At 40.2% G+C, this 22,712-nt stretch overlaps 1 long non-coding RNA gene across 1 annotated transcript in view; it reads right to left on the reverse strand.

The window, feature by feature from the left end:
* LOC139179976 (uncharacterized) overlaps window positions 1-22,712 on the reverse strand; it is a 418,854-nt gene that overhangs the window by 109,559 nt on the left and 286,583 nt on the right. The window contains exon 7 of the long non-coding RNA XR_011564279.1: window positions 15,915-16,038. This is a non-coding gene — a long non-coding RNA (uncharacterized lncRNA). The remainder of the gene's footprint in view (window positions 1-15,914; window positions 16,039-22,712) is intronic.

A 22,712-nucleotide genomic window follows, 5' to 3' on the forward strand; every position in this document is an offset into this window, starting at 1 on the left:
CTCATAAGTGTGCACGTATAAAATGGGATGACAATAAAAGAAACTTATTCACAAGGTCATCATGGAGATTAAATGACATAATTTGTAAAAGCACTTTCCTAAGTGCCCACCCCACAATAAAACATATATTACTGGTTATTATAATGATTACTTTTAATCTCATACTTTTCTCCTCCATACTCTGTGTCACTCTGATGTCCCCTCTCCTAGCCACTAAGAAGGTCATCTGGCTTTGGTCAGGGAGTGGTTGAGGTAGCTGAAGAAGGGTGGTTTGGACCCAGTGCCTTCTTTCACATCCCAGCTTCCCCATTTATAAACTCTAGGACTTGGTAACATTAACTACTCTGAGCTTCACAAGTCTCACAAAGAGAGAGTACCAAGACTGACCTTAGAGGGCTGTCAGGATTATTAAATAAGACACTCCAAAGATGTCTAGCACTTTGCCCACCATGTAAGAGATGCTCGATAAATAGCACCCTGAGTCAGAGGATGGCAGTGGTGCCCCAGAAGTCATAACCTGCTAAGTCTCTGGCAACAGGGACACTCATTTAAATGTCCTTCATTCTTTACTCTTTTTTTTCCCCTGGGATTTAAAACCCTGTTTAAATGATTTTGTGATTTATTAGCAGTGCTAGTGATGCTTAACGATTGATTCACTCTTCCCTGTAATTAGTTGGGGTGATTAGAGAAAGTGTTCCTATTACTGTAAAGTTTGATTTGTAACAATCCTGTTAGACCCAGAGGGAGGGAGTTGAGGTCAGTGCCTTCCAATAATGAATACACACTCTCCCATGCAGGAGTAGTGTGCCTTTTTTGAGGAGGGTATTTGGAATTTAGACATTATTGACTAGTGACTCTTTGCCAGCAAGGCTTTAACTTTCAAATTAAAAGAGCCAAAATCTATACCAGCATCTCCCCAAATATATTCTGTGGACTATACAACCCCACCCCCACCATGGAACACTCCATAGAGAAAAAAAAAGGGAGTGGGTCTTATGTTCAAATAATTTTGGAAGAATTATATGAACTAGCACCCTTGAGGATTCACAATGCACAAGATACCCCATTTATTTAACATTGGGAGAATCTGAATAGAGACCATTATTTAAAGAAATGAAGCTTTCTCCCCTGCCAATTAATATCTCTTAATGCTATGAAGAATTAACATAAGCCAAAAACTGCCTAGGAATTCTTATCTGTAGAGATAGAAAGACATATTATATATATATAAACTATATTAAAAGTTTCAGATAAAATAGAATGTGCTTATGCTGGTTATAATAAGTGACTACCGTAAGAAGGATTTTATACTGGAGACATACTCTAAATAATGGTGCATGTTGTCTTGCTCACTTAACCCACTCTCTTGCTTTAACTGCCTTCCTCATCCTGTCTGCTTAATGAGTCCATGGTGTCAGCTATTAAACGGATGGTAAATGGACAACCACAGAAGCATTTCTGTCTCTAAACTATGTCTTTTTGCAGTAATAAAGTATGAATTTTTATTCTCAAGTCCTTACTCTCCAGTTTCTGTTCATTTTAAGACATTCTGTTTAAGAAGTGAGGGGGGATGGGATCCCTTAATAATTAGAATATTTGCATCAATGATAATCTAAAGTTATTGTCATTGTGTACAAGAATAGAAGCATGTACAGAACAAGGGAAGATTGATTTTCCAAACTTTATCCTTTCCAACAAGCCTCATTAAATAAATGAATTGGAAGTTTGCTTGTTCCTCAGCTCAAATATAAATAGTAGTCACTGTTCAGTTGCTCAGTTGTGTTTAACTCTTTGTGACCCCATGGACTCCAGCACACCAGGCTTCCTGGTCCTTCACTGTCTCCTGGAGTTTGCTTAAATTCATGTCATTTGAGGCAGTGATGTTATCTAACCATCTTTTCTTCTGCTGACCCTTTCTCCTCTTGCCCTCAATGTTCCCCAATATCAGGGTCTTTTCTAATGAGTCAGCTCTTTGCATCAGGTGGCCAAAGTATTGGAGTTTCAGTTTCAGGATCAGTCCTTTCAATGAATATTCAGGGTTGATTTCCTTCAGGATTGACTAGTTTGAGCTCCTTGCTGTCCAAGGCAGATAAATTTACTGTGTGCTGAGATAAATAACTACACATTGTTAAGAAGCTCAGGATGCTGCTTGGGCAATAGGCCAAGGTGATTTATTCCTTCTTTTTTCTATCCACCCTTCCTTCTTTTTTAAAGCTAAAGTTTATTTGAATTAATATTTTTATTAGCTGTCAAATATAAGCTTGAACCAGGTAAGATATAACTGGCACAAATCCTGTGATTTTGAAAAGCACCATAGATGGGTCCTTCACACTGCAAAGGTTTCCAAGCCACACCAGAGTAGTTGTCAACTTGTCTGTGTTGCTGCCTTTAAAGGTCTTCCTTTTGACATTAGTGAATATAAGATATTTATTGATTCTCTGTTTTATACTGAATATAAGACATTTATTTATTCTCCTGATAAAAAAAGAAATGTTCATTTCTGGAAGAGGAAATAATCAGTTATTCTTGTTCATAAGCAGAGAGATTTAAATCATACGGACTGCTGTGGCTCTCACACTACCAAAGCATGTTCATCCCTCCTCTGTCTTAAGTAAGACAAACGCCTTTTAATCTTACTGATAGAAACACCCTGTCGTTAAAAAGTCAATTAGCTAATTGCACACAGTTAATTTAATGGTAAGACTGAGAAAACAGCAACAAACAGAAATATTAAATGGATGATTATATAGATATATAAAAAGAACATGCATATATATATATATATATATATATATATATATATCTCAGTTAAATTCAGTTGCTCAGTCATGTCCAACTCTTTGTGACCCCATGGACTGCAGCACAACAGGCTTCCCTGTCCATCACCAACTCTCAGAGCTTGCTCAAACTCATGTCTGTCGAAGTGGTGATGCCATCCAACCATCTCATCCTCTCTTGTCCCCTTCTTCTCCTGCCTTCAATCTTTCCCAACATCAGAGTCGTTTCCAATGAGCCAGCTCTTCACATCAGGTGGTCAAAGTATTGGAGTTTCAGCATCAGTCCTTCCGATGAATTCCAATGAATCCTTCAGGATTGACTCATTTAATCTCCTTGCAGTCCAAGGGACTCTCAAGAGTCTTTTCCAACACCACAGTTCAAAAGCATCAATTCTTTGGTGCTCAGCTTTCTTCATAGTCCAACTCTCACATCCATACATGACTACTGGAAAAATCATAGCTTTGATTAGATGGACCTCTGTTGGCAAAATAATGTCTCTGCTTTTTAATATACTGTCTAGGTTGATCATAGCTTTTCTTCCAAGGAGCAAGCATCTTTTAATTTCATGGCTGCAGTCACCATCTGCAGTGATTTTGGAGCCCAGAAAAATAAAGTCTCACACTATTTCCACTGTTACCCCATCTACTTTCCATGAAGCGATGGGACCACTTCATGGTCCCAATGAAGATGCCATATTCTTCATTTTTTGAATGTTGAGTTTTAAGCCAACTTTTTCACTTTTCTCTTTAACTTTCATCAAGAGGCTCTTTAGTTCTTCTTCACTTTCTGCCATAAAGGTGTCATCTGCATATATGAGGTTATTGATATTTCTCCCAGCAATCTTGATTCCAGCTTGTACTTCAAACAGCCTGCCATTTTGCATGATGTACTCTGCATATAAGTTAAATAAGCAGGGTAACAATATACAGCCTTGACATACTCCTTTCCCTATTTGGAACAGTCTGTTGTTCCATGTCCAGTTCTAACTGTTGCTTCTTGACCTGCATGCAGATTTCTCAGGAGGCAGGTAAGGTGGTCTGGTATTCTCATCTCTTTAAGAATTTTCTACATTTTGTTATGATCCACGCAGTCAAGGGCTTTGGTGTAGTCAATGAAGCAGAAGTTTTTCTGGAACTCTTTTGCTTTTTCAATGATCCAATGGATGTTGCCAATTTGATCTCTGTTTCCTCTGCCTTTTCTGAACCCAGCTTGAACATCTGGAATTTCATGGTTCACATACTGTTAAAGCCTGGCTTGGAGCATCTTGAGCATTACTTTGCTAGCATTTTGTAGTAGTCTGAACATTCATTGGTATTGCCTTTTTTGGGATTGGAATGAAAACTGACCTTTAGATGAGCTATATATATGTATGTGTATATACATATATATGGCTTCCTGGGTAGCTCAGCTGGTAAAGAAAACACCTGCGATGCAGGAGACCCCAGTTTGATTCCTGGATTGGGAACATCCCCTGGAGAAGGGATAGGCTACCCACTCCAGTATGCTTGCACTTTCCTGGTGGCTCAGATGGTAAAGAATCCGCCTGCAATGAGGGAGACGTGGGTTCAACGTGTATGAAATGTACCATATACAATACAAAATTTACAAAGGGAAATTTTCAGCCACTCCTCCAGTGATGGCTCCTGGACTGGGTTGGACAGTGGTTGTGCGTTAGCCAGTGGCATGCATGGGCCACAGGAGGACAGAGCACTTGCACTATCAAAATAGTTTCATGTCAGAGCCTGTGGCAGTAATGGTTTCAGTGAATTGTCCCTTTTTCATTCAATACATAATTATTGAGTTTCATGACTATGTGTTAGGAAACAGCAGCAAACAAGAAAGACAAGAGTGATGATTTCAAAGTTGACACTGGAAGGGGGAACAAACACAGAGTGAATTTAATATGAGGGCCTCAAATAAAAGGGTTTCTAATGGAACCCAATTTACTTAACCCTCTTCTTCCCACCCCCTTCTAGACAAAGAAAGTATTTCTCAGAAAGAACTAAAGCGCTATTTTTATCTTCAGTGCTCCTTGTTCTTTCTCTCCCTATTCCTCTCCCCCTTTTTCTCCCTTTCACATACTACACATATGAATGTTCATAACTGGTATTATTTCAATATGACAATAATAATTTGGAAAATTGACATAGGGTTGCAAAATATTTTGCAATATTAAGTCATATACTTTTGCAATATTAAGATGTATACATTTTCATTGCCATTCACTCTTAATATTAAAATTTCCTAATCACTAATCTTCTGTTTTTTTTTGTCTACTAACTCATGCAATCCACATAACACCTTATAAGATACGTACTGCTATTATTCCCATTTTATATGGGAACTGGAACTCAAAGTGGTTGGGTGTACTATCCAGTCCAACCCCATGGCAGAGCCAGGCTGTGTCCTCAGGAAGTTTGGCCCCAGAACTTGTTCTCCTGCCCATTCCATGTAAGGTGGACCCTAATATTATTAGGGTAAAAAACTCACTTGTCCTTTTTATTTTGTCAATTTCCCTGAAGACTGTTGAAAATTTTGTCAAAGCTCTGCTTTGACTCACTAACCTGTGTCCAGAAATCCCAGTCGCATGATATCAGCCTTAGGATAGTTTATAATTCTCATCCCAGATTTATGTTACAGATGTTGTAGGAAAAGAGCTTAACTGTGTTTATAAGATGCTGTTTATAATTATTTTGCCAAATGGCTTTCAAAAACTATACATACTACCTGATTTTGAATACCCTCCCTGGCTTTTGTTGATATTATTTAGTCACTAAGTCATGTCTGACTCTTGTGACCCCATGGACTGTAGCCCACCAGGCTCCTCTGTCCATGGGATTTTCCAGGCAAGAATATTGGAGTGGGTTGCAATTTTCTTCTCCAGGGAATCTTCCAGACCAAAGGATAGAACCTGCATCTCCTGCTCAGGCAGACAGATTCTTTACCACTGTGCCACCTCTTTTAATAATACATTATTAACCTGGTTGTCAGAAAACTGAGAAATGACCCTCAGGTGATGAAAAGTTCTTATCACAGAGCCCACAGATGGACTTGAGATGCCTAGGAATCACCTGAATTCAAATGAATTTAAATGTCAGTAACTCAGCATGCACGCACGTGCACACACAAACATGCACACACACTCACAGTCTCTCTCTCTCTCTTTCTCTCTCTCACACACACACACACACATGCTCTAGGGCAAAGATCACAGGTTTCAGAGGATTTCTGAAAATATCCTTAAGCCAAAAGAATGTAAGAACTATTGCTCTAGGCCTGAGGACTAATTTACCATGTGACTTTATGGAAGTAATTTTGCCACACTGTACCTCAGTTTCCATCCTTGTCAAATCACAATTAATTCTACTCTGACAAATATTTTGAAGGGTGAAGACTGAATGATATAAAGTGCTGCATATACATTGCATGCAAGCTCAGCCACTAAGACATGTCTGACTCTCTGTATCCCCATGGACTGCAGCCCACTAGGCTTCTCTTCTGTGGGATTTCCCAGGCAACAATTCTGGAGTGGTTGCCATTTCATCCTCCAGGGGATCTTCCCAAACCAGGGATCAAATCTGTCTCTCCGGTGTCTCCTGCATTGGGAGGTGGAATCTTTACCACTGAGCCACCTGTACATTAGCTATTATTCTTTCTTTAGTCTTTCTCTTTAGAGAGATTTTGTGAAAAACTAGTTATGAAAATTCTTTTGGGCAAATGACTAAATTTCATCTGTGCAATGATTTCTGTATTTTTAGTTTTGAAGATATTTTAGTATTCTGTGCTCGCTGTCTATGGAAAATTATTCCAATTTGTCCCAATAGCCAAGAAAAAGTTAAATTAAGGATAAGTGAAAACAGTAAGTATGCCCATCAACTCTAGAAATAGAAGATGAAGTGAACACGTAAACATCAAATTACACAGCATCATTCCAGGCTGATTTTCAAACCCCAGTAGGAGGTTATTTTAAAAGCACAGCAGCTTTTCTAAGGAAATAAGCAGTGCTTTGTAGTTGTGCTTCAGCACTGTACTCCAATATCAGGACATCTCCAGAAGAAAAAGAATTTTGCCCCCAAGGAAGCAATTTTGTCCCTAAAAAGAAGGCTCCAGCAAGCACCAATGACATTGCCATGATTTCTCTCATGGTTCTGCTTCTTTGTCCGTGAGAAGCATCATATGCTCACACACACACACCCCAAAGCCACAAATGGCACCTAGAGGCATTGATGGTACATCTGATAGCTTGAGTTCTTAGGATTATCATCTATCTTGAATTCCCTGCAGAAAATCTGTAATTAGGTGACATTTAGGACCAAGGTTGTATTGTGTTACCCTTCTATGGGTGAGTGGGATGCTTCTAACAGTGGCTGGGGGAAACGTGCCGCTTCTGAAATCCAGGTAACCAGGAAACAGGGAGAGCTTAATATTAATATATGTCATATTGGTTCTGTTTTCCTAGAGAACCCTAACACAGTTTCCACAATTAGAACAATCATTTTGTGTTTCCTAGTTCAGTCTTTTTTTCTTGAATCTTTGCTATAAGGCTTATGCAGCTCAGTGGTAAAGAATCTGCCTGCCAAGAAGGAGACCTGGGTTCTATCCCTGGGTTGGGAAGATCCCCTAGAGAAGGGACTAGCTACCCACTCCAGTATTCTGGCCTGGAGAATTCCATGGACTGTATAGTCCATGGGGTCACAAAGAGTTTGACATGACTGAGCAGTCGACTTTCACTGCCTTTCACTTTATGATATATAGTCATGTAGTCCATACTACAACACCTCTAACAGGTAGCTAACTACCTCCATGTAGAAAGCTTTAATCATCATTCATTTATCCATTACCTCAAAAATTGATTAAATTTCTACGATCTGCTGGCCCTGTGCTATGAACAAGGAGCACAGCAGTGGAAAAGAGTCTCTACTACAGGGAGCTATGGATTTAGTAGAGAGACAATTAGATTAGAAATTACATTATAGCACATCTTGTTACTTTTAACTAAACATTATTATATGTAAATCTCACTTATTGTTCTGGATTAATCTCTTTGCAATACATATAACAAGTTTAATTATATCCCAGAGACACATCTGTTAGGCATTTGAGGACTATCACAGCTTTGTAAGTGAAAAATCCCTAATCCAGTCTTTTTTTTTTTTTTTTGAGCATCTACTATGTGCCATGATGTGGAGATACAGCAAATTATGTATTAACACAACGCCTACAATTCAAGTAGTCATCCCTCCTTTTCTTATAGTTGTTTTAAGTCCTCCTCTCTAAATAAAGTGAACGTGCAAGTTAGCCACTCAGTTGTGTCCAACTCTTTGTGACCCTATGGACTGTTGCCCACCAGGCCCCTCTGTCCATGAAATTCTCCAGGCATGAATACTGGAGTGGATTGTCATTTTTTTCTCCAGGGGATCTTCCTGACCCAGGAATTGAACACGTCTCCTGCATTGCAGACAGATTCTTTACCATCTAAGCCACCAGGGAAGCATTGTGCTAAAGACTGATTTAGGCACAGAACTAAGTGACACATCTCTGGCATCAAGAAACATACAGGCCTGTGATAGAACAAGTGTAGTTACTTCATTCACCTCATTCATCATGAATTCACTGAATTAGATATATAGAATATACCTGATTAGTCTATTTCCCTTTTCCATCACTATCCAGGGTATCTAAATATATGTGAAAGTAACAATACAGTGATGTTTACATTTATTAAAAACAGCATAAAATGAATGTCAAATACTGAGATTTTAGTGTAGAAATTATGCGTAGTATTTGAAGATTACTAAATCCACAAAACCCACTAACCCAATCAATGGTAATTTATGCTTTATTCCTTTTCCTGGATTATTTTCTAAGACTTAGGGCTTCAGTTTATCCTGCAATGCACCACCCAACATTTTGAGGCCATACAGAAACAATAAAACTTGGAACTTGCTAGGAAAACACTCTCAGCAAATGCTCTAGGTCAGTTCTGCATCATAGGCTCCTCTGGCTTCAGTCTCTAACTCCTGCCTTTAGGACAGACAGAGAATACAACTGTTGTTTGTCTTCTTTCCACCAAAACACTACACACTGTTTAATCTACCTCCAATATGTCCAGAGGGATGAGGAACATCTTAATACTGGTTATGATCTTCTTTAATCTCCTTTACTTTCTTGGCCTGAATCTCTGATTTCACTATTGAGTTCCCCAAAAGCCTCTCTGTCGTTTATCCATTGGGTACTCCAAACATTGCCATGTTTCTTTGATGGATTACTTTAATACAGTGAAAGTTGCTCAGTCCTGTCCGACTCTTTGTAACCCCATGGACTACAGAGTTCATGGAATTCTCCAGGCCAGAATACTGGAGTGGGTAACCTTTCCCTTCTCCAGGGGATCTTCCCAAACCAGGGATCGAACCCAGGTCTCCCACATTGCAGGCAGATTCTTTACCAGCTGAGCCACCAGGGAAGCCCTCTTTCATATAACCAATTTTAAACGAAGATATATTAACATGGCCTAAGAAAGAAAAACTTAAATTTCAGCTTTTTAAATTAACACTTAAGGAATAAGTCCATGCCACTCTATTCTTGTGGCTCTCCCCTGCCATCCACTGCTAACCCTCATCCCTGAGGTAGGGTTTGGAGATGAAGGACAGATCAGAATCATCTAACAGATGAGCACAGATACACAGTCAGCTCCTCAGCAAGGTCCTCCTGGCCCATATAGTAGCAGCCACAGCACTCTTCCATACTACCTTATTTTTTTACTTCACACCATTTTCTACAGTATTAAATTAATATATTCATCTATTTCAGTTTGTTTATAGTTCATACATTATCCATATTAACCCTACTCCAAACTTGCTATAAACTTTAGGAGGAGAGGCCCTGCTCCTCTTTTTTACTGCTATATCCCCAACTGGTACATGATGCACAGATAGCAACATTGAATAAAAACTGATTGAACCCAGAAGACCAGAATATGTATCTTTAATAGTGGCTCATCTCAGAAAAAAAAAATATATATATATATATATATCAATCATTCTAGGCCAAGTGGCTGTACTCAGAATTTACTTATATGTTACAAATATGTATATCAGTCAGAGCCTATCTGGTGTTTCTCTGACAATAGCTAATGAAACACATGATATTTTTATCAATTAAATGAAAGTAATAAATTGGATGCTAAATCACTAAGCTTATTCTATTTTCTCTTTTTTTGTTGTTGTTGTTGAGTCTCTAAGTCATGTCCAACTCTTTGCAACTCCATGGTCTAGAGCAAACCAAGCTTCTCTGTCCTTTACTATCTCTTTGAAAGTCTAGAATTTGGACACGTGCACTTCTGTAGGATTTCTACAGAATGTGTTTAGGTTAGATATTTGCAGCAGAAGAGGACAGGCATTTGATTACGGTATGATGCTTATTTACAATTCTAGACTTCAGGAAAAAATTCTCAGTTAATTTTTTTTTTTTTACAGTACATTTTTTTTCCTCTCTTTTTTTTTCTTTTTTTAATTTTATTTTATTTTTAAACTTTACAATATTGTATTAGTTTTGCCAAACATCAAAATGAATCCTCCACAGGTATATCCGTGCTCCCCATCCTGAACCCTCCTCCCTCCTCCCTCCCCATACCCTCCCTCTGGGTCATCCCAGTGCACCAGCCCCAGCATCCAGTATCGTGCATCGAACCTGGACTGGCGACTCGTTTCATACATGATATTATACATGTTTCAATGCCATTCTCCCAAATCTCCCCACCCTCTCCCTCTCCCTCTCCCACAGAGTCCACCAAATACTATATAATAATATCATCTTTAACATAATGGGATTTCCTTGTAATGTCTTCAGGGTTAATACAGAGACTAATTGAATTCTAATTGTTTCCTGCTACCTCACTAAATACTTCTCAGTTTTTCTTGCTGGTTCTTCTCCTTTTCTCTGACTGGAATCTGCTTCTCTGTCTACTCACTCCCCTTAGATAATATCATCTAATCACATAATAACTGTATGTCTCTCATCATACTTTAACTTTTAATTCCAGGTCAATACATTTAGCTGCTTAATTCATATTTCCCCATGGATACTGCTCAGGCAGGTCTAACTTAATACAAACAAAATAGAGCTCTTGATGTCTTCCTCTAAATATATCCCTCCAAGATATCAACCCTTTATTTCAAACTTGAACGTTCAAGTTACCCTCATATTCTCACCTTCTTCCACTCTCATCAACTCAACAACTATTCTTGGAAACTGTCACGTTCTACTTCAGCAATATATGCATTTGAACTCCTCTACACGGTATCGCAGCCAGCGCACTTCCCTGCCGTCAGTCGCGAGAGTGCCAGGCTGCGACGGCACAGGAGCGGTGGAGAGGAGCTCCCCAAGTCCAAGGAGTGGTGGCTGTGCGGGCACAGGAGGGCCAAAAGGAGCTACTCCACTTTCAAGGTCAGGAGGGGCAGCCATGAGGAGATACCCCTCGTCCAAGGTAAGACTCAATGAAACTATGCCATGCCGTGTGGGGCTACCCAGGACTGGCGGGTCATGGTGGATAGGTCTGAAAGAATGTGGTCCACTGGAGAAGGGAATGGCAAACCACTTCAGTATTCTTGCCTTGAGAACCCCAAGAACAGTATGAAAAGGCAAAATGATAGGATACTGAAAGAGGAACTCCCCGGGTCAGTAGGTGCCCAATATGCTACTGGAGATCAGTGGAGAAATAACTCCAGAAAGAATGAAGGGATGGAGCCAAAGCAAAAAGAATACCCAGCTGTGGATGTGACTGATGATAGAAGCAAGGTCTAATGCTGTAAAGAGCAGTATTGCATAGGAACCTGGAATGTCAGGTCCATGAATCAAGGCAAATTGGAAGTGGTCAAACCGGAAATGGCAAGAGTGAACATCGACATTCTAGGAATCAGCGAACTCAAATGGACTGGAATGGGTAAATTAACTCAGATGACCATTATATCTACTATTGTGGGCAGGAATCCCTTGGAAGAAATAGAGTAGCCAGCATGGTCAAAAAAAAGAGTCCGAAATGCAGTCCTTGGATGCAGTCTCAAAAACAACAGAATGATCTCTGTTCGTTTCCAAGGCAAACCATTCAATATCACAGTAATCCAAGTCTATGCCCCAACCAGTAACGCTGAAGAAGCTGAAGTTGAACAGTTCTATGAAGACCTACAAGACCTTTTAGAACTAACACCCAAAAAAGATGTCCTTTTCATTATAGGGGACTGGAATGCAAAAGTAGGAAGCCAAGAAACACCTGGAGTAACAGGCAAATTTGGCCTTGGAGTACAGAATGAAGCAGGGCAAAGGCTAATAGAGTTTTTCCAAGAGAACACACTGGTCATAGCAAACACCCTCTTCCAACAACACAAGAGAAGACTCTACACATAGACATCACCAGATGGTCAGCACCGAAATCAGATTGATTATACTCTTTGCAGCCAAAGATGGAGAAGCTCTATACAGTCAGCAAAAGCAAGACTGGGAACTGACTGTGGCTCAGATCCTGAACTCCTTATTGCCAAATTTAGACTTAAATTGAAGAAAGTAGGGAAAACCATTAGACCATTCAGGTATGACCTAAATCAAATCCCTTATGATTATACAGTGGAAGTGAGAAATAGATTTAAGGGACTAGATCTGATAGATAGAGTGCCTGATGAACTATGGACGCAGGTTCATGACATTGTACAGGAGACAGGGATCAAGACCATCCCCATGGAAAAGAAATGTAAAAAAGAAAATGGCTGTCTGAGGAGGCCTTACAAACAGCTATAAAAAGGAGAGAAGTGAAAAGCAAAGGAGGAAAGGAAAGATATAAGCATCTGAATGCAGAGTTCCAAAGAATAGCAAGGACACATAAGAAAGCCTTTCTCAGCAATCAATGCAAAGAAATAGAGGAAAACAACAGAGTGGGAAAGACTAGGGATCTCTTCAAGAAAATTAGAGATACCAAGGGAACATTTCATGCAAAGATGGGCTCGATAAAGGACAGAAATGGTATGGACCTAACAGAAGCAGAAGATATTAAGAAGAGGTGGCAAGAATACACAGAAGAACTGTACAAAAAAGATCTTCATGACCCAGATAATCATGATGGTGTGATCACTCACCTAGAGCCAGACATCCTGGAATGTGAAGTCAAGTGGGCCTTAGAAAGCATCACTACAAACAAACCTAGTGGAGGTGATGGCATTCCAGTTGAGCTATTTCAAATCCTGAAAGATGATGCTGTGAAAGTGCTGCACTCAATATGCCAGAAAATTTGGAAAACTCAGCAGTGGCCACAGGAGTGGAAAAAGTCAGTTTTCATTCCAATCCCAAAGAAAGGCAATGCCAAAGAATGCTCAAACTACCGCACAATTGCACTTATCTCACACACTAGTAAAACAACGCTCAAAATTCTCCAAGCCAGGCTTCAGCAATACATGTAACGTGAACTTCCAGATGTTCAAGCTGGATTTAGAAAAGGCAGAGGAACCAGAGATCAAACTGCCAACATCTGCTGGATCACTGAAAAAGCAAGAGAGTTCCAGAAAAACATCTATTTCTGCTTTATTAACTATGCCAAAGCCTTTGACTGTGTGGATCACAATAAACTGTAGAAAATTCTGAAAGAGATGGGAATACCTGACCTGCCGCTTGAGCAATCTGTATGCAGGTCAGGAAGCAAGAGTTAGAACTGGACATGGAACAACAGACTGGTTCCAGATTGGGAAAGGAGTATGTCAAGGCTGTATATTGTCACCCTGCTTATTTAACTTATAGGAAGAGTACATCATGAGAAATGCTGGGCTGGATGAAGCACAAGCTAGAATCAAGATTGCCAGGAGAAATATCAATAACCTCAGATATGCAGATGACACCACCCTTATGGCAGAAAGTGAAGAAGAACTAAAAACCCTCTTGATGAAAGTGAAAGAGAAGAATGAAAAAGTTTGCTTAAAGCTCAACATTCAGAAAACAAAGATTATGGCATCTGGTCCCATCACTTCATGGGAAATAGATGGGGAAACAGTGGAAGCAGTGTCAGACTTTATTTTTTGGGCTCCAAAATCACTGCAGATGGTGACGGCAGCCATGAAATTAAAAGACGCTTACTCCTTGGAAAGAAAGGTATGACCAACCTAGATAGCATATTAAAAAGCAGAGATATTACTTTGCCAACAAAGGTCCATGTAGTCAAGGCTATGGTTTTTCCAGTGGTCATGTATGGATGTTTGAGTTGGACTGTGAAGACAGCTGAGCACCGAAAAACTGATGTCTTTAAACTGTGGTGTTGGAGAATACTCCTGAGAGTCCCTTGGACTGCAAGGAGATCCAACCAGTCCATCCTAAAGGAGATCAGTCCTGGGTGTTCATTGGAAGGAATGATGCTGAGGCTGAAACTCCTATACTTTGACTACCTCATGGGAATAGTTGACTCATTGGAAAAGACCCTGATGCTGGGAGGAATTGCAGGCAGGAGAAGAAGGGGACGACAGAGAATGAGATGGCTGGATGGCATCACCGACTCGATGGACATGAGTTTGAGTGAACTCTGGGAGCTGGTGTTGGACAGGGAAGGCTGGTGTGCTGTGATTCATGGGGTCACAAAGAGTTGGACACAACTGAGCAACTGAACTGAACTGAATTTAAAACTCGGCTTCCTTAGTGGCTCAATGGTAAGGAATCCACTGCCAGTGCAGGAGACGTGGGTTTGATCCCTGGGTCTGGAAGATCCCCTGGAGAAGGAAATGGCAATCCACTCTAGTATTATTGCCTGGAGAATTCCATAGACAGAGAAACCTGGTGGCCTACAATCCATAGGTTAGCAAAAGAGTGGGACATGACTTAGCAACTAAACAACAACAATAACCAATTTAAAGCTAGTTTTCTCTGTACCACTGAATTTCAGATTTTCCAATAAAGTATAATGTTTGTGGTGACATTTATCATAGCCCCTTGGGTCAATCTTTGGTAATCCTGGGCTCCATGGTCCATTCTCCATGACAAGCCAAGCAGTGACCAGCACAGGCACCTCCAGAATGACCTGTACAGTTGCTTATAAAGTCTCTCTTTAGTAAACAATAGCCACTACCACTACAGGCGAGAGTGTCAGACAAAGAATGTACTCCCAAATCTGATTCATTTTTATGGCTGGCATTATAGCTCAACAAGAAAATTCAGATGCTGTAGCATCTGTCACCATTTAGGATTCCCTCCCACCATAAATCTTTTCCTGGGTGAGTTATTGAGAGCAAAACAAGAAGGAATGCCAGAATAGAGTTTTTACAGGCAAATAAACATGAGCTGCTCCTAAGGTCAAGGACAGTGATGAAAGAAAGTTGTCATGATTCAAAATGATGGAGAGGAGTGGAAACAGGAAATAGATGACTGTACTCTAAATTACAAAGAAGTGCTATCAGACATCTTGTGAATTACCCCCAAGCCTCGCAGAGTAAAATATACCAAGTAGGTAAGCAACTACCAAAATGGACTCTGATCAAATTGCAGACTTAGACTTTCAAACTAGACAAATCACAGCAGCTATCTCCACCCACATTTGCCTCAACTGGAGCATGCACACATGGTTTATTGGGATAGGAGAGAGAATATTGTTAAAGAGATCAGCAATGATCACAAAGAATAAAGAACAAAACGGCAGCCCATGACACCACAAATCTTACCTAATTGGCTAGTTCCTACTCCACCTTTTCTAGAAAGAACTGCCACAAAGTGCTAAACACTTGTGGGAACCTGACTTTGTGTCTCAGTTTCCTTCCATCAGTGCAAAGAGAGAAACTTGTGAGTTTTATAATGTACTGTAATATATGCACCATAATTGCAATTCTTATTGCCTCCCAGACAAAACCGCTGTGGTGCCAGGAGCAGACCAGAACTAAACACCTTAAATACATTCTAATACCTATATATCAGTATCAAGGCATAGCGAAGGATGGTTTAAAGGATAAAGTAACCAAACTTCTGTAACATAAAATTAAGAGTTTTAGGACAGTTGAGTTGGTCCATCTAGGAAGGTAAGTGTCAAAGTTGATTATAGCAACAAATTCCAAAGCAGAAATTCTTACCCAAGCCTGAAAAACAGTCACTCAATAATAAAGAAAGAACAGTAGAAGACCTACCAGAATTTGTAGCTGCAACTGCACATGTAGGTGGTAAGCATTCTCAGCAGCATAATCCTCAAATGCCAGAGACCAGTGACAGAGGCATGAAGTATGTGAGTCGTGGTCAGAGACCAATGATTACCTAATGTTTAGAATTAAAAAAGAACAATAATCAAATATATTAGTCACAGTTCTATTGGCTGGGGTCAGTCATTCATTATCAGTGGAAAATCTAGTCAAAGCTGTTAGTGTCCATGAGTAACTTGATATGTGTTTTGATACTTCTGTTTTTATTTCATATATCTTGTTCCATTTGACATCAGGAATCCACTTAGATTATATTTCTATGTATAACTCTAAACATAAAAAAGTGAATTTTCTTCCACAATAGAATCCAAACAGATTGCAGTTCTTTAGTTTGCAGAATAGTTTTCAATCAGAAAATTACTGAGTTTTCAATCATAAAATTACTGAGTGTTCATTCTGCATATACATCTTAACCACATCTCTACCTGTGGTGTCTTGGAGCCCCAGCTTAATGTTGAACTGAATGATCTGTTCTTGAGTTAAAATTTTTGCAAGTAAGTGAAATTTCCCCATCCTATAATGCAAAACAAAGTACATCTTGTAGAGAAGATCTTGCATTTCTTCTATATCATTTAATGTTCAGTTTTAGCATTCCTGGCAACTTATACAACCAAACACATGAAGAAGTAATTCCTTTCTTCATATATCTTTAGAAGAAAAAATCCAAAAATACTGTTGGTTGGTTTCTTTTGTATGCATTAATTATCTTATATATAGTTTCTGCCACCTTTGTGCTCTCTCTCTCTTTTCTGAAGACAAGTAAATATCTTTAGTTTAATCATAGCAGTAGGCAAATTTCAGCAGGTCTGAGAGTCACTGAGATCTTGGTAAACAAAGCTCTTCAGTCCCCAGTACCACTTGCACTTGACCTTCACTGGGTTTTCCTCAATGTCATTATTTGCACATCTTCTGACAGTGAAATTTCTTACCTCTTTTTTAATAATTAAGCCACTTCTGTCCAAGTGTATTGTATTGCATATTAACTGGAGTCAGGCTTACTTGCAAGCACAAGAGACATCAGACAGTGAGACTATGTTGTGGGTTAAATCCACCATCAGCCTAGAGACCACTCTACTTTATCCTAACCAAATTCACCACCACCAAGACCCACATTGCTTTGCATATAGATGTTGTATCTAAATATTCCTAGAAGAAATTCTAGAAAGATACACAAAAGATTTCTTCCTGGAAGCATGTATGTTTATTTTTTTCTGGCATTCCCATTGCATAAGCAAAAGTATATAAATAAGATCAGAAAAGAAAGAAAAACAAGCATGGAGGTTTTCCCTTGGTCTTACTCTCTTACTCTTCTCCCCTTATCCTGTCAGAACAGTGTACATCAAACTAGAGCTCGACATTGTAACAGCTTCCTGCTTTCATTTTCCTTCGTGAATCTTTCAGTATTTAAACTTCTGTTCAATATACTAAGATGGATGACACTATCACTTAATAGATACAAGCTGTTTCCCAGCCACTGATGTGTGTGTTCCTCTTTAATTTTCTGTTACATCTAAATTTAATTTGGCCGCTCATATTTTTAACATACTCATTTTTCAAATATTTATCTTCCAAATCTTATTTTCAAAATAATAATAGCTACCAGATTTTTATTTATTTTTTAGCACACAGCATGGTGTCATAAATGCTGCAACCCACTCAGCTGAGTTTTCTCAGGTTCTGTGTCACAAGAACCCCTCTGTTTAAATGAGCTGAGAAAGGCAATAGACAAGAAAGATGAAGACTAGATATATTTGTGTAAAAAGGAAAAATGAAAAGAGAGAGGATCACCTAGAAAGATAAAGCTCCTCTTGCCCACCCCCCAACTCCACTAATTCTTCTAAATTACTGGTTCATTTTTTACTACATCTTGCAAGTTTAGAGAAGAAAATGCCAACCTAGAATACAAAACCCAGCACAGATCACTAAATATTTACCTAGAATTTGATTCTCTAAACAGCGGTAAAGTGCTACAGCAGTGCTAAAGCTAAATGAAAAAGAATCATTCTTTGGGTAACCTATACTAGATTCTGGGCTCTTGCAGAAATGGGAAATCACTAAAACACAGTTTAAGGAGACATAACAGAGAAGAGGTGGCCACAGTGGGCATCAGAGCATTCAGCAGTGGACACACACAGCAAGAGAGCACTAGCAGGCAATTACTATTGAGAAATTGTCAAGCAGTGGGCACTGTGCTGTTCACATCTGTTATCTCTCTTAAATGACTCAGTGGTATTAGAACTATTATTATCCCCATTTTACAAGTGAGGAAATTGAGGCTTATAGAGTTTAAGTTGTGTACCTAAGCTGAAAACTAAGTCCTGGAGCCTGAATTCAAATGTAGGCAGTAAGACTCTCAACCATTATGAGTGCAGCAATAGATTTGCATCCTATGGAAATTTGCAAATGTACCTACTTAAGGAAAGAGGAAAGTTCATATGAGAGAGAGAGAATACTAGACAATCAGTGAGAAACAGAGCCTCCTTCTATTTTGTTCACTACTATGCTCCTTAGAGGAACTAAATATGGGAAATATGACTCATATTCCCTTTACCAGGCTCAGTGTCTCTGTAGGACTGAGAAAGAAGTTAATTTATGACTGTGTTAGGCACTGAGAAACTTTCATTAAAGATGCTTTAGATGAGAGGTAAGAGTGCAAAATGGTTATAAAATCAGATTCTCCCTCCAGAAGACAGGCATTATTACTCTGTCATTACTAGCCAACTGGGAAGTTACTCAAATCCTTTAAGGTAAAATGGGAATAATAGGAATACCTCTTACTTTATACAATTTTTGTATAATTTTTTAAATGTACATAAAGTGCTTTATCATATATGGAAAATCAAATATTATAATGACATTGAAGATGATGACGATAATGATGGCATGAGATGTCAAGAAATGTCAAGACATCAAGAAGACATTGGTGGGAAAAAACTTTTATTGGAGACAACTTTCTTGGGTGGGAACTTAAAAACTTGATTTTTAATCATGGAGCTTACTTTTCCAGAGGAGCCACCCCACGTCCGAGGTCAGGGGCAGAAGCCAGGAGGACCCCATGCCCGAAGGGCGGCAGCCAAGAGGAGTTACCCTGCGTCCGAGGTCAGGGGCGGGGACGAGAGGAGTTACCCTGCATCCAAGGTCAGGGGCGGCAACGAGAGGAGTTACCCTGCATCTGAGGTCAAGGGGGGCAGCCAGGAGGAGATACCCCAAGCCCCTAAGCCCGAGGCCAGGGGCCACGGGCGGGAAGAGCTGCCCCACGCCCTGATGCCTGAGGCCAAGGCTGGCGACCGGGAGGAGCAACCCCACGTCCAAGGAGCTGTGGCTGCGTGGGCCCAGGAGGGCCTAGAGGAGCTATCCCACTTTGAAGGTCAGGAAGGGCGGCAGTGAGGAGATACCCCTCGTCCAAGGTAAGGAGCAATGGCTGCACTCTGCTGGAGCAGCCCTGAAGAGATACCCCACGCCCAAGGTAAGAGAAACCCAAGTAAGACGGTAGGTGTTGCAAGAGGGCATCAGAGGGCAAACACACTGAAACCATACTCACAGAAAACTAGTCAATCTAATCACACTAGGACCACAGCCTTGTCTAACTCAATGAAACTAAGCCATGCCCGTGGGGCAACCCAAGATGGTCAGGTCATGGTGGAGAGATCTGACAGAATGTGGCCCACTGGAGAAGGGAATGGCAAACCACTTCAGTATTCTTGCCTTGAAAACCCCATGAACAGTATAAAAAGGCAAAATGATAGGATACTGAAAGAGGAACTCCCCAGGTCAGTAGGTGCCCAATATGCTACTGGAGATCAGTGGAGAAATAACTCCAGAAAGAATGAAGGGATGGAGCCAAAGCAAAAAGAATACCTAGCTGTGGATGTGACTGGTGATAGAAGCAAGATCCAATGCTGTAAAGAGCAATATTGCATAGGAACCTGGAATGTCAGGTCCATGAATCAAGGCAAATTGGAAGTGGTCAAACAAGAGATGGCAAGAGTGAATGTCAACATTCTAGGAATCAGCGAACTGAAATGGACTGGAATGGGTGAATTGAACTCAGATGACCATTATATCTACTACTGCGAGCAGGAATCCCTCAGAAGAAATGGAGTGGCCATCATGGTCATTAAAAGAGTCCGGAATGCAGTACTTGGATGCAATCTCAAAAACGACAGAATGATCTCTGTTCGTTTCCAAGGCAAACCATTTAATATCACAGTAATCCAAGTCTATGCCCCAACCAGTAACACTGAAGAAGCTGAAGTTGAACGGGTCTATGAAGACCTACAAGACCTTTTAGAACTAACACCCAAAAAAGATGTCCTTTACATTATAGGGGACTGCAGTAGGAAAGTAGGACGTCAAGAAACACCTGGAGTAACAGGCAAATTTGGCCTTGGAATACAGAATGAAGCAGGGCAAAGACTAATAGAGTTTTGCCAAGAAAATGCACTGGTCATAACAAACACCCTCTTCCAACAACATAAGAGAAGACTCTATACATGGACATCACCAGATGGTCAACACCAAAATCAGATTGATTATATTCTTTGCAGCCAAAGTTGGAGAAGCTCTATACAGTCAGCAAAAGTCAGCAGCAGCTGACTGTGGCTCAGACCATGAACTCCTTATTGCCAAATTCAGACTGAAATTGAAGAAAGTGGGGAAAACCACTAGACCATTCAGGTATGACCTAAATCAAATCCCTTATGATTATACAGTGGAAGTAGCAAATAGATTTAAGGGCCTAGATCTGATAGATAAAGTGCCTGATGAACTATGGAATGAGGTTCGTCACATTGTACAGGAGACAGCGATCAAGACCATCCCCATGGAAAAGAAATGCAAAAAAGCAAAATGGCTGTCTGGGGAGCCCTTACAAATAGCTGTGAAAAGAAGAGAAATGAAAAGCAAAGGAGAAAAAGAAAGATATAAACATCTGAATGCAGAGTTCCAAAAAATAGCAATAAGAGATAAAAAAAAGCCTTCTTCAGCGATTAATGCAAAGAAATAGAGGAAAAAAACAGAATGGGAAAGACTAGGGATCTCTTCAAGAAAATCAGAGATACCAAAGGAACATTTCTTGCAAAGATGGGCTTGATAAAGGACAGAAATGGTATGGACCTAACAGAAGCAGAAGATATTAAGAAGAGATGGGAAGAATTCACAGAAGAACTGTACAAAAAAAAATCTTCATGACGCAGATAATCACGATGGTGTGATCACTGACCTAGAGCCAGAAATCCTGGAATGTGAAGTCAAGTGGGCCTTAGAAAGCATCACTACGAACAAAGCTAGTGGAGGTGATGGAATTCCAGTTGAGCTATTTCAAATCCTGAAAGATGATGCTGTGAAAGTGCTGCACTCAATATGCCAGCAAGTTTGGAAAACTCAGCAGTGGCCACAGGACTGGAAAAGGTCAGTTTTCATTCCAATCCCAAAGAAAGGCAATGCCAAAGAATGCTCAAACCACTGCACAATTGCACTCATCTCACACGCTAATAAAGTCATGCTCAAAATTCTCCAAGCCAGGCTTCAGCAATATGTGAACCGTGAACTTCCTGATGTTCAAGCTGGTTTTAGAAAAGGCAGGGAAACCAGAGATCAAAATGCCAACATCCGCTGGATCACTGAAAAAGCAACAGAGTTCCAGAAAAACATCTGTTTCTGCATTATTGACTATGCCAAAGCCTTTGACTGTGTGGATCACAATAAACTGTGGAAAATTCTGAAAGAGATGGGAATACCAGACCACCTGATCTGCCTCTTGAGAAATTTGTATGCAGGTCAGGAAGCAAGAGTTAGAACTGGACATGGAACAACAGACTGGTTCCAAATAGGAAAAGGAGTACGTCAAGGCTGTATATTGTCACCCTGTTTATTTAACTTATATGCAGAGTACATCATGAGAAACGCTGGACTGGAAGAAACACAAGCTGGAATCAAGATTGCTGGGAGAAATGTCAATCACTTCAGATATGCAGATGACACCACCGTTATGGCAGAAAGTGAAGAGGAACTCAAAAGCCTCTTGATGAAAGTGAAAGTGGAGAGTGAAAAAGTTGGCTTAAAGTTCAACATTCAGAAAACTAGATCATGGCATCCAGTCCCACCACTTCATGGGAAATAGATGGGGAAACAGTGGAAACAGTATCAGACTTTATTTTTCTGGGCTCCAAAATCACTACAGATGGTGACTGCAGCCATGAAATTAAAAGACGCTTACTCCTTGGAAGGAAAGTTATGACCAACCTAGATAGCATATTCAAAAGCAGAGACATTACTTTGCCAACAAAGGTCCGTCTAGTCAAGGCTATGGTTTTTCCTGTGGTCATGTATGGATGTGAGAGTTGGACTGGGAAGAAGGCTGAGCACCAAAGAATTGATGCTTTTGAACTGTGATGTTGGAGAAGACTCTTAAGAGTCCCTTGGACTGCAAGGAGATCCAACCAGTCCATTCTGAAGGAGATCAGCCCTGGGATTTCTTTGGAAGGAAGGATGCTAAAGCTGAAACTCTAGTACTTTGGCCACCTCATGCGAACAGTTGACTCATTGGAAAAGACTCTGATGCTGGGAGAGACTGGGGGCAAGAGGAGAAGGGGACGACAAAGGATGAGATGGCTGGATGGCATCACTGACTCGATGGTCGTGAGTCTGAGCGAACTCCGGGAGTTGATGATGGACAGGGAGGCCTGGCGTGCTGCGATTCCTGGGGTCGCAAAGAGTCGGACACGACTG

The sequence above is a fragment of the Bos indicus genome, chromosome 26, assembly GCF_029378745.1.
Source record: "Bos indicus isolate NIAB-ARS_2022 breed Sahiwal x Tharparkar chromosome 26, NIAB-ARS_B.indTharparkar_mat_pri_1.0, whole genome shotgun sequence".
In the NCBI taxonomy this organism is placed as follows: domain Eukaryota; kingdom Metazoa; phylum Chordata; class Mammalia; order Artiodactyla; family Bovidae; genus Bos; species Bos indicus.